The 14,671-nt window shown below is 45.7% G+C and overlaps 2 pseudogenes; both read left to right on the plus strand.

Moving 5' to 3' along the window:
- The first annotated feature begins 11,426 nt into the window (after window positions 1-11,426).
- On the plus strand, window positions 11,427-11,632 carry LOC141182938 (U2 spliceosomal RNA; annotated as a pseudogene).
- Window positions 11,633-12,230: 598 nt separating this feature from the next.
- LOC141182949 (U2 spliceosomal RNA) lies at window positions 12,231-12,320 on the plus strand (annotated as a pseudogene).
- The last annotated feature ends 2,351 nt before the right edge of the window (window positions 12,321-14,671 follow it).

Genomic DNA, 14,671 nt, shown 5'->3' on the forward strand with positions numbered 1-14,671 from the left:
TTCAGTGTTTTTCCCCCATAGAAAGCAATGAGTAAGTTCAAAAACGCAGCAAAACGCAGGAATCAGGTTTTGCTGTGTTTTCAGTAAAAAAAAGCATGTACAGCAGTATGTGAAACACATTTATTTTTATGATTTTCCCAAGTTTAAACCCATAATGTCTTGATCACGGGTTTGGACATAGTGTCCCTGGAGGTCTCTTCCAACTCTAACATTTTATGATTCATCACCTGAGAATGGCAGTTAGGATTAGTACATTTTAATTAAATTAGTGATGTGTGCAAAATAAACATTAGCTGACCAAGGTGAGAAATTGAACAATACCTGGTCAACTCAAAGGCTGAGTAAAGTGTGAAAGTAAACAGTGTCTTACAAACTCAGTGCTCTGCCAACATCTTAGGTAAGCTATTCCTGACCTATTCACCTCCCCCCTGTTACATTTGTAATTGTGTATTTTTTCATGAACTCATATGAACTTTTTTCTTCAGAATAGTCACTATTTTTTCAGATTTAAAAATCTTTTTTCACTATATAATTTGATCAAATTGACCTTTTTTTCCAAAAATGATTGTCTGGTTTCACATATGTCTTGCATTGGTGACTTGTGTTCATGCTTCTGTGCTGGAAGCAAAGCTGAACTTTGGGATCCTGAAAAACACAGCAACACCTGCTTTTTGTAAGCGGCTTCTTTACTGCCAAGAGAGCAGGTTTTGCCTGCAGAAAAAAACGCAGCAAAAATGCAACGTGTGAACATGGTCTTAGAATGTATATTGTTATGCTATCTATAACGTTTGCTTTTATTAGCTCAAATCTCAGCACTTACAGAGACAGACTAATGTTTTTCAGGGCCATGTTCTCCTCTTCAATCTTCATTTCTAGAAGCTGTATGTTCCTCTTCCTATTGTACATGGAAAAAATATATCTCATATTGAAATACACAAATTCCATTAATTATTACGATGTACATTAGTGACCATGACAAATTTGGCTAAATTCCTCCCTTCCCCCTTCATTCTAGGTACTTTCATTGCCAACATTTTACATTCACTACATTCCACAGTTAAATGGAATCCATCAGCAGGTGGTTACTATTTAATCTGAGAGCAGCATGATGTAGGGGCCGAGACCTTGATTCCAGCAAGATGTCATTTATTTTTAATGCACCCTACTGGTAAGTCAGCCTAAAGCCTCATTCATTTATTTTTGCATACAAGAAATAGATATTTTTATCAGTTCTCTGGATCCGATTTCAATCTATTTGTTGTTCACTCATCAGTTTGTACCATCAGTGCACCATAAGTTTTTTTTTAATAAAATAATAGGAGGAGAAAGAGAGAAACAAACGGGTATAAAGTATATCGTAAAGTATTCTATCTTAACCCAATCATGGACCTATAAAGAAATAGAGCGGACCACCGAAGTAAACATGGTAACTGAAAAACAAGAGAAACACAATGCGAAACAAGGTCCAATTGATCTGTGAAAACATAAATCACAGAACACAGGGAAATGTAAGCACAATGCGGTAGAGGGGCACTAGGGAAGGGGGTGCGGTAAATATCACAAAGTATAGACAAGGTATGAATAATCTTATCAAGAATCCATCAGTGTAGGCTGCTATATAGTATATACATAAAGTGCGGTAATTATTAAAGTGCAAGTGCCTGAAAAATATAACAGAATTCCACTAAATACTATGTAATATCATATTAATGCCAATGGCTGAATCATATAAAGTAGTAGTGGATTTAAATAGAACAGAAAAAGTATAAATCAATAAGATACCAGGAGAATATATATCGAGCACATAGCTCACTGTTATGTATTAAGGGCAAATCAGTATGTCCCTCTATATCAAAGACATCAAAAGGAAACCAAGCAGACAGCCAAAACATTGATGTATATAATGCACAGCAACTACTTACATCCACTGTAGATAATAGCACACTCCTCATTGGCACACACCCCGATGCGCGTTTCGGCACAGCTGCATTCGTCATTTCGCCCCCCCCCCCCCACTGCCCTATTGAATAACATTGGTTTGAATGCTATCTAATAAAACAATTGGATAGCACTCGCCCAATGTATATGATAGTGCAACCCTAAATGCTAAAGTTCTGTTTGCCCGCTGCTGCCAGGACCTAGAAGATAATTGGCAGAAAAAAGACCCCGTGGTCCATCTTGTCTATATCTTTTCCCTTTTTAAATTTACAATAGATGATTATTCCAGACATTTAATTTAATTTACTGGTGATTTCCTAACTATGTACCACAAAGTGAATATTGTAAACATTGATAGCAAACAAATAACAATATTGCAGTTGTTTTGCATTTTGTCTTCTGCAGCCTCCATAAGTTCTAATACACTGCAGGCTGCTCAGTCCTGTTCACTGAGAAAACTAATATATCAAAAAGGAGGTCAGTAGATTACAACTTCCGATTCAGGATACAACATCAACAACTAAACTCAAGCCGAATCAGCCCAGTTTCAAGGAAGATATGAATGCAATTCTTAAAATTAAATCGTTTTTATTTCCAATAATTTGTTAAAAAAAAAAATTTATATATAAAAAAAACGGTACTTTCAAAAATCGCAAAGTCAAATCTCAATTACAAGCTTGTATTATTATAGTAAGTTGTCTCCTTTAATAAATCTCCCCAATCAGTCTCCTCTTCAGGAGCTAGACATTGAGCCATGTAAGTACTCCCCTTAGAATCATTATGCCTGCTACCTGTGAACTCTGAATGAATTTGCCTCCATATGCATAGCTCCTTATCCATGAAATTAACTATTTGTTGCTGGGTTTTATTCCCTGTTTTTTTGACATTACCTTGTCTGAAAAATAGTGTTGAGCATTCCGATACTGAAATATCGGGTATCGGCCGATATTCGCGGTATCGGAATTCCGATGCTTTTACAATATCGAATACCGGAATCGGAAGTTCCCATAATGCCTGCGCTCTGCAGTGTCTCTGAAGGATGAGAAGCTGGATGGCAGCGCTCAGCTGCGATCCAGCCTGTCATCAGAATGCCATCCCAGCATGAGAGAATTCTCCTGATTGTTTAAAAGCCGGCGGGCTGTAAAAAGCCGCCGGCTTTTAAACAATCACACAGCCCCATACTGCTTCCCCGCAGCCTCCCACCCCGATCCTCCGCTCCCCTCGCCACCTCCCATCCCGATGGTAAGTTAGGACCGGGCGGGGAGCGCAGCACCAAGGAGCGGGGAGCGAAGACCCGGGCGGGGAAGCCGGAGGTGAAAAGACTTCACCGCCGGCTTTCACGTTCTGTGCTGCGCTTTCCCGCCGGTTATTTCAAATGAACAGCTGAGGTATCGGGTGATGCCGATCAGCTGTTCATTTGTAGTAGCCGCAGTGCCCTCAGAGGGTTCATGTGAGTTCATGCTTGACTGCATGAACTCACATGAACTTTCCCACGGCTGCGCAGGTCAGCCATACCTCCCAGACCATCAGCCCGTCATGATTGGTGTGTGCACGGTGTCTGTGCGATGTCTGCGGGTGTGTGCGTGCAGGCAGACATAGGCCGATGTGACACTACTACTCCCATCGGCCTATGTCTGCCCCCCGTCCACTCGTGCCAGCAGGATCCGCTTGATGGGAGCAGTAGTTCCCATCAGCCTGATCCTGCTATTTAAACTGCCCCATGTGTTATTTTTGCCCCTATACGTGTTTTTTTAGGCCCCCATATATATTTGTCTTTGGTCCCCCAATAAATTTTAAATACATGTCATTGGTGGCCAGTGGTTACCTAAAATAAATTAGTTTATACATTACCTGTCCCCGCCGATCGCCACCTAAAATAAGGTAAAAAATAAAAAACTACACCTATACTCACCTAGACACCTAATTCCCCGAAGCCATCTATCTCCTGTAATAAAATATAAAATAATAAACCACAACCTTATCCTTACCCCTCCGTAGTAGTCCACGAGTGTCCCACGATGATCTCCAGTTTAGAGCAGCCACATAGAATGTGACCGCTCTGAACCGCTGCCGCCGCTAGAATGGCAGCATAAGCGGGTTCGCCGGAGTTCAGGCAGCGCTGCTCCGGTCAGAAATTCCCACGGTACAGCAGTGCCGTAAAGGAGGTCTCCGGAGCTGCGCTGACTGAATGCACTCCGGTGACCTCAGTCAGGGGCTCACGCTGCCGGGAGCGGACGTGTTCCCGGCAGTGTGAGCTTACAGCAGCCATGCACAGCTCTCACCATCTCCAGATGTGACAGCTGTGCATGGGAGATCAGCGCAGGAACGTGGACAGGTAACTATTTTTTTTTAGTAAACTAAGAATTAAATAAAATGGTGTGTTTTATTTCAAATAAATTATTTTTTTCTGGGTGTAGTGTGTTTTTTCTTTTTAACTCTTTGTAGGTTAGTAGTGGGGGTGTCTTATAGACGCCCATCATTACTAACCTGGGCTTCCCTGGGCTTCATGGCAGCTGGCGCTGACATGAACCCCAACCCTATTACCCCCTGCCACCGCACCAGGGCAGCGTGGAAGAGCGAGGCTAAGTGCCAGAATTGGCGCATCCTATGGATGCGCCATTTCTGGAGCGGCTGACGGCTGGTGTTTATAGCCTGGGAGGGGGCCAATATTCATGGCACCCTTCCTGGGCTATTAATATCAGCCCCCAGCTGTCTGCCTAGCCTTTGCTAGCTATTAAAATAGGGGGGACCCCACGTCATTTTTTTTGGGGGGGGGGGGTCTCCCATTTTAATAGCTAGCAAAGGCTAGGTATTCAGCTGGGGGCTGATATTAGTAGCCTGGGAAGCTCCGTGGGTATTACCCCCTTCCCAGGCTTCAAACATCTGCCCCAGCTGTCTGCTTAACCTCCGCTAGAGACTGAAATTATGGGGGATCCCACGCCAATTATTTTTTTTAATAAATCCTTTATTTTAACACTAAATGACACTTGAGGGGTTAATAAAGATGCAGTCCCTAAATTATTATTTATTTTTTAATTAATTTTTCCCAAAAATGTTGACGTGGGCTTTGCCATATTTTTGTATGCCAGCCAGGTACAGCAGGCAGGAACAGGCTGCCCCCAACTCCCAGCTGCCTATTTGTACCTGGCCGGACACAACAATACAGGGAAGCCCTTTTCTTCTTAATTATTTCATGAATTTCATTAAATAATTTAAAAAAAAATACGTGGGGCTTCGCCCTATTTTTGTGTCCAGCCAGGTACAACTAGGCAGCTGGGGGCTGGAATCTGCAGCGCAGGGAGGCCCAAGCTTTCTGGGCCCCACCCGCTGCAAATTGCAGTCCGCAGCCACCCTGGAAAATGGCGCGTTCATAGATGCGCTGTACCAAACTCATCCAGGGCCCTGGTGCGGTGGCTCACTGGGTAATAAAGGGGTTAGGGCCAGATTGGCATTATCAGCTGGCCCTAAGCCCGAAATTCATGGGGTCACGCCAATATTATACATGACTGCCATGAATTTCTAGTAAAGTATTTAAAAAATAAAAAACACAACACCCAGAATAAAGTCCTTTAATTGAAATAAACACACAATTCTTTATTGTTCTAAATTAAACCATACTTACCATCACGCCCATTCTAGCTGAAGCCAACGATCTCCTGCAATAAAAGAAAAATAATAAAGCAACATCATCCTTACCTTTCCATGGTTCCCAGGACAGCTTCAGCTCTGCTACATCGAGATGACAGCCTGGATCGCAGCAGAAAGCTGCCATCCAGCCTGTCATCCCGCGAACACTGAGAAGCGCATTCATATCTTCTTTGAAACTGGGCTGATTCGGCTTGAGTTCACTGGGAAAACTGTCAGATGAGCTCTGTATTCAGATCACTACAGAAACTATACGTCCTTTCTTTCTAAAGAAGCCATACTACAATAGTGGCTCATGTGTGTTTTCTCCTGGTTCCCATTACCCTTAGTGACCGAGTCCATTTTGACCCTAATGACCAGGCCAAATTTTTGAAATCTGACCAGTGTCACTTTGTGGTAATAACTCTGAAATGCTTCAATGTAGCTTAGTGATTCTGAGACTGTTTTGTTCATGACACATTGTACATACAGTAGTAGTAAATTTAGGTCAATATTTTTTGCGTTTATTTGTGAAAATATCGGAATTTTGGTAAAAATTTAGAGAATTTTGCAAATTTCAAACTTTTAATTCTTATATCCTTAAACGAGTTAGTCACGCTGTACAAATAATTAATAGATAACATTTCCCATATATCTACTTTATATCTGCATCATTTTTCAAACATCATTTTATTTTGATAGGATGTTAGAAGGGTTAAAAGTTTAGCAGCAAATTTTCATTTTTTCAAGAAATCAACAAAACATGTTCCTTTAGGGGCCTATTCAGATTTTAATGGACTTTGAGGCTTTTACATTTTGGAAACTCCCCAAAAATGATACCTTAGTAAAAACCGCACAACTCAAATACTTCAAAACAGCTGTAAATTTTTTTTTTTTCAACCCTTCGGGTGCAACACAGGTATTAATGCAAAGTGAAATGTAAAAAAACTTAATTTACTCTGTCGCCTCATTGGGGGACACGGGACCATGAGTGTTATGCTGCTGTCCACTAGGAGGCAACACTATGCATAATCTGAAAAAGATTAACCGTGGCTCCTCCTCTGCAGTATACACTCCTGGACGGCGTCAGCCATCTCCAGTTTTTGTTAGTGTCGCATAAGAGGCACACCTAAAACTTCTACTCCTTTTTCATCAACGGGATTACAGATAAAGAAAAGTGGGTCTCTGCGAGACTCCTGGCATGGCTCCTTCCTCGGCCCCTTATTACAGGGTGCACGGTCGAAGTCGAGATGGCTATTCCCCATGTCGCTCCTTCCCCAGCCCCTCGGGTGCTGGTTCGAAATCGAGACCCCCCTCCTTCCCCAATTCCTTTTGGTTTCTGGGTTGAGGTCGAGGCGAGGATATAGCCCCCTGATGGTGACAGCAGCACCTCCCTAATCCCCCTCTGGGGGTATTAGGTTGAAACGCCTCAGGTAGGGCCTGTACAGGCAGCACTCTGCAGCTCCCAGCAGCCAGCACACTGCGCCTGAATCCAGGGACCCCAGCCCTGCTGTGGGCTCCTGTCGGGGCCGGGGGGAGTGCAGGCAGGCATGACACGAGAGGCACAGGCCTCCCTGTGCCCTGTCTCTGCGGCAGCACCAGCTCTATGGTGCCTCAGGGGGACTCTTCACAGGGCCCCCCCTTCCGCTAATACCCCACCGCTATCCTGCCTTTTTATCCGGGGGGGCCCGGTTCAGATCTGGCCCCCTCCCGGACTTCCACGCCGACCTGCAGCCCCTTTGGGCATCAGGCATCTAATTTAGGCCGCGGCTTCGGCCTAGCCGAGGCCGCCACCTCCTCTCCCGCCTGCCCCCCGGATGACAAATATGACACTCTACAGTGTCATAAAGGGGGCGGATCGAGACTGAAAGGGCGCGATTTCACACAGCTCTGCCGCCCTTTTCAGCTCTCCGCCCCCCCCTTCTTTCTTAACCTTACTCCGGCGGCCATTATCTGCTGCAGGATAAGGGATTAACCCTGCAGTTACTGGTCGGCCGACCCAGACCAGGCCAGCCAGTCTCCGGGGGGCACAGGACTGTGGATCTTCGGCGCTGGACCCAGGGACACACTGGTGGGATAAGATCACAGCTGGAGTTCTTCCTCGGCTGTGAATCCATTATTCCTTATAGGCTCCTCTGCATAGCCACCCCTGTAGGGCCCTCTGCATAGCCACCCCAGTGCACTATGCCGGGCTCAAGGTCCAAGAGAACCAGGCAGGACTGCTTTTATGCACTCTGTACAGCCTGCAGTAATACTCTCCCCAGTGGCAGCACGTACCCGCACTGCCAGGACTGCACCCAGACTACTGTGCCAGAGCCCCAAGAAGCCCCTGCCAATGCTTCGGTGTCTAATGACACGCCGGGATGGGTCACAATCTATGACGCAGTCTATAGATAACCTAGCCTCCACATTGCTTCAGGCTCGGCAGAGTCATGCCTCGGCTATGAACACTGCCCAGCAAAGGGAAAGCTCGACTCAGGGACATGACGACCCGGGCACATCCACGTCTAGATCTGGACGCAAGCGGACCCACAGGTCACGTTCATCTGCATCATCCCATAGCACATGGTCATCCACTTCTAGGGAAAGACACCGTAGTTCCAGGTCATCTAGACCGTCCCCTACCAGGGACAGACAATGCAGATCTCCGCAGCGATCCCTGACCAGAGAAGTCCTCCGCCCCGCTTCACCCAGCAGGAGATGCCTTAGCGATACACAGGATTCGGAAGGCATCTGTGATTCCGACTCGGACAAGGAAACTGAAGGTTCCCTGATCCCAACCCCCCCCCCCCTAGCAATACAGCGCTAGTTGAGGACGTAATCTCATCCATCCTTCGGGTGCTGGACATTTCTACCAATCGCAAATATCTGGAGGCGTGGTACCCCTTCCCACAGGAGGTCACCAAGGAATGGACAGATCAACCCGAAGTGGATCCCCCAGTCTCTAGACTAGCAGCACAGTCACTCCTTTCACTGCCAGATAGCTCAACCCTCAGGGATTCAGCAGACCGGCAGGTGGAACGCATGGCTCGTTCAATTTTCGAGGCCACATGGGGCCTCCCTGGCTCCCGCGTTCGCCTCAGTTTGGGCTGCCAAGGCCATCCTGGCTTGGGCCCAAAAATTTACAAGCTGGCCTCCAAGTATCTGCTCCTGAGCGGTCGGACCAAGCGGTTCAAATAGCAGTTGTAGCAGATTACATGCTTCATGCAGCTCTGGATTCAGCAAGGGGTGCAGCGGGAATAGCATCAAACGCCATCACGATTCGGCGTATCCTCTGGCTGCGGGAATGGAAAGCAGACGCAGCCTCAAAGAAGTCCCTCACGCACCTCCCGTACCTCAGTGGTTGACTTTTCGGTGAACAGTTGGACACTATGATATCCAATGCCACCGGGGGTAAGAGTACCTCTCTCCCCCCAACTGAAACCCAAACGCACCTACAAGAAGCTTAACCAAACTCGATTCCGATCCTTTCGGAACTCTTCGGGCTGGTCCGTCTCGCGTCCAGCACAAAATAGCAACCGCTCCCCACGCAGGGACAACTTGCGGTCGACGCAAAAGTCGGACAAGACCTGTCGGCTGACTTTTGCTCTTTCATAAAGTCTGTCTTCCAACTTACCAAACAGACTCTTTCCTTCTGTTCCCCCAAAGCCGCCAGCCAAGGCTTGTGCCTTCCGCCAAGCGGTCTCCTTTCTTTTTCAAGCAGGAGTCATATTACTGGTCCCCGCGGCCGAGCTTTTCCGAGGGTTCTACTCCAATCTATTCGTAGTCCCCAAGAAAGGAGGCGGCGTACGGCCCATACTGGACCTAAAACAGCTCAACAAATATGTACTGGTACGGGTACGTCACTTCCGCTTGGAGTCCCTTCGGTCCATCATTGCGTCCATGGAGAAGGGAGAATTTCTCACCACCATAGACATACAAGACGCATACCTGCACCCTGCCCATCAGAGATTTCTCAGGTTCGCAATCGACCAGGACCACTACCAGATGTTTTGATCGCCCGTTATTGCATTTTATTGCAATGTTGTGGCGACCAAAAAAACTTTAATTCTGGCGTTTAGAATGCTTTTCTCGTTACGCCGTTTACCGATCGGATTAATTCTTTTTTTATATTGATCGGGTGATTCTGAAGGCATCAATACCAAATATGTGTATGTGGGGTTTTTTTTCAATTGTTTTATTTTGAATGGGCTGAAAGGGGGGTGATATAAACTTTTATATACTTTTTTAATATTGTTAAATACATTTCTTTTTTTACACTTTCTGCTTGTTTCAATAGTCTCCATAGTAGACTATTGAAGCAGCAGTTGTTTGATCTCCTCTGCTGCATACAGGTGGTGAGCAGATTGCCTATATGCAGCAGAAATGCTCACTTGCTATGAGCGCCGACCACTGGGCAACCACAGAGGCCTTCTGCAGACCCCGGGTTATCATGCCAACCCATTAGTGACCCGCGATCACGTGACGGGGTCATCGATGGGCTGGGCTAATGACGCGCTTCCGGGAAGTGCAAGTTAAATGCCGCTGTCAGAAATTGACAGCGGCATTTAACTGGTTAACAGCCGCGGGTGGATCAAGATTCCACCTGCAGCTGTTGCTGGCACATGTCAGCTGTATAAATTAGCTGACATGTGCCCGGTTCAGTGAGGGCTCAGCGCCGGAGCCCGCGCTGAACTGGGGGTACCGACGTGGTGCGTACTAATACGCACCACGTCGTAAAGGGGTTAAATGTAATCCCCCTTTCCCCATCTCATACTCGCCTGCCGCCACCTTCATCCTTTTCCAGCGCTGTCTCGGCCAAAGAATGACCTGCCGGCAGCTCCAGTGCTTCACAGAGCATAGAAGTCACTTTTTAATACATCTTTATGAGAGCCTCATTATGGCCTCGTCCTGCCTCTCATAAAGACTTGTATTGAGCTCTTGTAACATAACTTCTGACTTCTGGCCAGTCAGAAGTTACTGGCACAAGATGGTGCCACGGGACCTGAGCGGCGTCGGTAAAAGATAAAGCTGACGGAAGGTGAGTATAAGAATGGGAACAGAGGGGCTTACATTTAAAGCGCCATTCCAGTGGTGAAAAAAAAACTTGTTTGTGCAGTGGGTTCAAAACCTGAGTCTACTCCATACATCGCCACCATACATGTGCCGTACATGTATGGTGGATGTCAGAATAGGCTTACATTTTTCCTGGTCTGATCACCAGGCGTCCTACTATTAAGACTCCCACTTATCAAGAGAATGGGGTTAACTCGTTCTGTATGTATCTCAAGAAGTGTAACAAATAGTTACAGTAATGTATCAAAAATTTAATCTTAAAATATATATATATATATTATATCACCAGAGTTTTTCATAGGTATTTGAGGCTTGTAAACTGAAATAAATGCTTGTTGTGAAGGTATTTTATTTGTTTAGATTAACACAGCCTTGGAAATAACTGACTTCAGTCAACACGTTTTTTCTACCTAACATGAGAGCACCAAATTGTGGACACAAAGACCCTAATTCCATCTATTTGTCACTTACTGGGCTGCTTGCTGTAGTTTTGATAAAATCACTGTTTTAACAGCAGGAGATTATCCCTAGAGGACTAGTAAACCTGCTGCCATGGAGTCCTCCATTTTCATGAGCTCTGTGTAATCCTGCGTCCACTAATGATTGGTAGCTTTCTGCCTATGCACAGTGTACACAGAAAGCAGTCAATCAGTGGTGTGGGCGAGGTTAAACACAAGCAGTATAGTTGTGGGTTTTAAGGTGTCTATTGATGAACAACATGTCTTCCTAAGGGGAGTCTCAGTCCCTATCCCTACAATGGGTGCCTTCTTGGGGCCAGGGTGCAGCCATAGGCCAAACCAATTCAGGTAATCGCTTCTCTGCCTTTTGGCTAAGATCAACTGTAGTACCTTTTCTTATCAGTTTAACATCTGATATGTCCCCTATATGTCCACTTATTTTCACACATTCTCTTCACCTCTCCCCCCTAATGTCCCATGCTCCTCAAGACCGGGAAGGGTTGGGGGGTAGAGAGGGTAACTAATTATTGAACAAACGAGCAGCGGTCCCACCTGCTTCCCAGTCTGGAGGCTTCCTACATACTGAAGCTGGCTGCTGCAGCACAGCCAGATAAAAGCCACTAGCCCATTATGACACGTGCAATGTCTGTTCCATTCTTCCATTCTTGCATTATTCCATTGTCCCATTGTTAGGAGGCAATGGAGCAATAGGACAATGGAACAATGGAATAATGCAAGAATGCAAGAATGGAAGAATGGAACAGACATTGCACGTGTCATAATGGGCTCCTAGCTTTTATCTGCCAGTGCTGCAACAGCCAGCTTCAGTCTGTAGGGAGCCTACAGACTGGGAAGCCGGGGGGGGGAGGGGACAGCTGCTCGTTTGTTCATTAATTAGTTATCCTCTCTACCCCCCCCCCCCTCGGTCTTGAGGCATGTAGGACATTGGGCAGGGGGGTAGAATGTGTAAAAATCGGTGGACTTATGCAGATTAAAAACGTTTGGGGTGCATCTGCAACAAGCAGTATATTTGTGGGTTTTAAGGTGTCTATTGATGAACAACATGTCTTCCTAAGGGGAGTCTTTGTCCCTATCCCTACAATGGGTGCCTTCTTTGGGCCAGGGTGCAGCTCTAGGCCAAAACCAATTCAGGTAATCGCTTCTCGGCATTTTGGCTAAGATCAAGTGTAGTATCTTTTCTTATCAGTTTAATATCTGATACGTCCACCTATTTTCACACATTCTCCTCTCCCCCCTAATGTCCCATGCTCCTCAAGACCGGGAAGGGTGGGGGGTAGAGAGGGTAACTAATTATTGAACAAACGAGCAGCAGTCCCCAGTATGCTCCCTACATACCCATTATGACACGTGCAATGTCCGTTCCATTCTTGCATTTTTCCATTGTCTCATTGTTAGGGGGCAATGGAACAATGGGACAATGGAAGAATGGAACAGACATTGCACGTATCATAATGGGCTCCTGGCTTTTATCTGGCAGTGCTGCAGCAGCCAACTTCAGTCTGTAGGGAGCCTACAGACTGGGAAGCACTGGGGACCGCTGCTCGTTTGTTCATTAATTATTTATTCTCTCTACCCCCCCACCCTTCCCGGTTTTGAGGCGCGTGGGACATTAGGGGGGAGAAAAGAGGAGAATGTGTGAAAATAGGTGGACTTATGCAGATTAAAAACATGTGGGGTGCATCTGCAACAAGCAGTATAGTTGTGGGTTTTAAGGTGCCTATTGATGAACAACATGTCTTCCTAAGGGGAGCCTTTGTCCCTATCCCTACAATGGGTGCCTTCTTGGGGCTATGGTGCAGCAATAGGCTATAACCAATTCAGGTAATCGCTTCTCGGTACCTTTCGAAAAGGCGGCTTTGGCAGTCGGCCACCCTAGCAGATTGATGCACACTGGGGTTTAGGCCCTTATTAGTACGCCAGGTGGCTAATATAGTCATCTAGTGGAAAGCATGGCCCCCCAGGATCGACGCCATTGGGCCGGGGAAGATCGAAAGCCCTTAGTGTGAAGTGCCCCAGGATTGGTGACCCTGGGGTGCCTTAACTCACTGGTATTGGGAACCCCACTTGAGTTTCTGGCACATTTGCACAAGCACTTCAAATGTTCTTTCTTTGCACACACCCTTATTCCGGGCCTTCTGGCCTTAGGATCTGGAATTTTTCAATTCCCGGTCGAAGGTCCGGGCAGTATTATACTGTGAAACCTTCGCTATTTATTTAATCTTTTTGTCACTGTGTGTGCACTTATTCACTTGTGTCACGTCCTTCTAGGATTTTGTCGGTATGCTTTTCCCTAACGGGTTCCTCTCTTGGCAGGTCTAGGGGGAAAGTGTGTGGCCATCAGGTTCCACTCCCCCCTGAACCACCCTGGCTCTCCTCTTTCGGGAGGAGAGCATTGTTGGCTTCCCTCTTCCGGGAGGGAAGCACAGTCTTTGGCTCCCACTGCCTTGCTCGGGTGAGAACTCGGGCAGGCGCTGGGGGTAAGATTGAGTCGCCTCTGGCTTTGGCTGGAGGTGGCTATTTGTCCCTGGAATAAACATCAGACAGCACTAGTCCAAGTTATACACTCATGTGAGTGACGTCTAAGTTTCTCTCTCTCACCTGTAGAGTGTTAGCTCTTATGATCAGCAGGGTCCACTCTCTCTTCTGTATACTACAGTGTAAGCTCTCTTGGTCAGCGTGGTCCTCTCTCTCTCCTGTAGCGTGTAAGCTCTAATGGTGAGCAGGGTCCTCCATCTCCATTAGAATGGAAGCTCTTGTGGTCAGTGGGGTCCTCTCTCTCTCTCTTTTTCTCTCTCTCCTGTGGAGTGTAAGCTATACCAGCCAGGTCCTCTCTCTCTCTCTCTCTTCTCCTCCACGTGTATTTGCTGAGCAATTACAAGCTTTCCTGTATTGAGATTCTCTCAAATTTATTCACCGCCAATCAACTTATTGGGCAAAATTCATCGAAGTTGGCAAATACTAATTTCAAAATATCTGCTCATCTCTACTCAGCACCTTCTGATGACTAACTGAAAATAAAGCAAAAAAAATACTATGCAAACACAGGGCCACTAAAAAAAACAAAAAAATCAAAACAAGAAATAAAACCCCTACACATACCACATACAAAAATTTGCAATTGTTTTGTTTTAATCAAACTGCTTCTACAATCATTGAATGCTATGTTTAACCACATCCCGGAATGTGATCAAATAAAAGAAATTGCGGCACTGATAATATTGATGGTCATTCCTGCTAAACTGTTATATTTTATTAAATGTGCAAATATTCATGCTTGTTTCTCATTTTTGTTTGCTTCTCTTTATAGTAACCATGGAGGCTTTCTCTTTAAAAAAAAAAAAGTTAAATTTCACAATTGTGAGGAATGTGCCAATGGATCATTCTAGATGAAAGAACAAGGCCGATGGCAATCATTCCCTTGACATTCACGTGTTTTCGCAGAAGAACAGGCAGCCAAATAGTACTGTTCTGTATGATATAAAGCCACAAAAAACTTCCATGGAAAGAGAAAAGAGAAGTCACAGCTAGTAAAACAAACATTTGTTACAATGAAAGAAACAAATATGATAATGGAT

This window comes from Phyllobates terribilis, unplaced genomic scaffold (genome assembly GCF_046119375.1).
Source record: "Phyllobates terribilis strain yellow unplaced genomic scaffold, ASM4611937v1 Scaffold_37__1_contigs__length_12642776, whole genome shotgun sequence".
NCBI classification, from domain to species: domain Eukaryota; kingdom Metazoa; phylum Chordata; class Amphibia; order Anura; family Dendrobatidae; genus Phyllobates; species Phyllobates terribilis.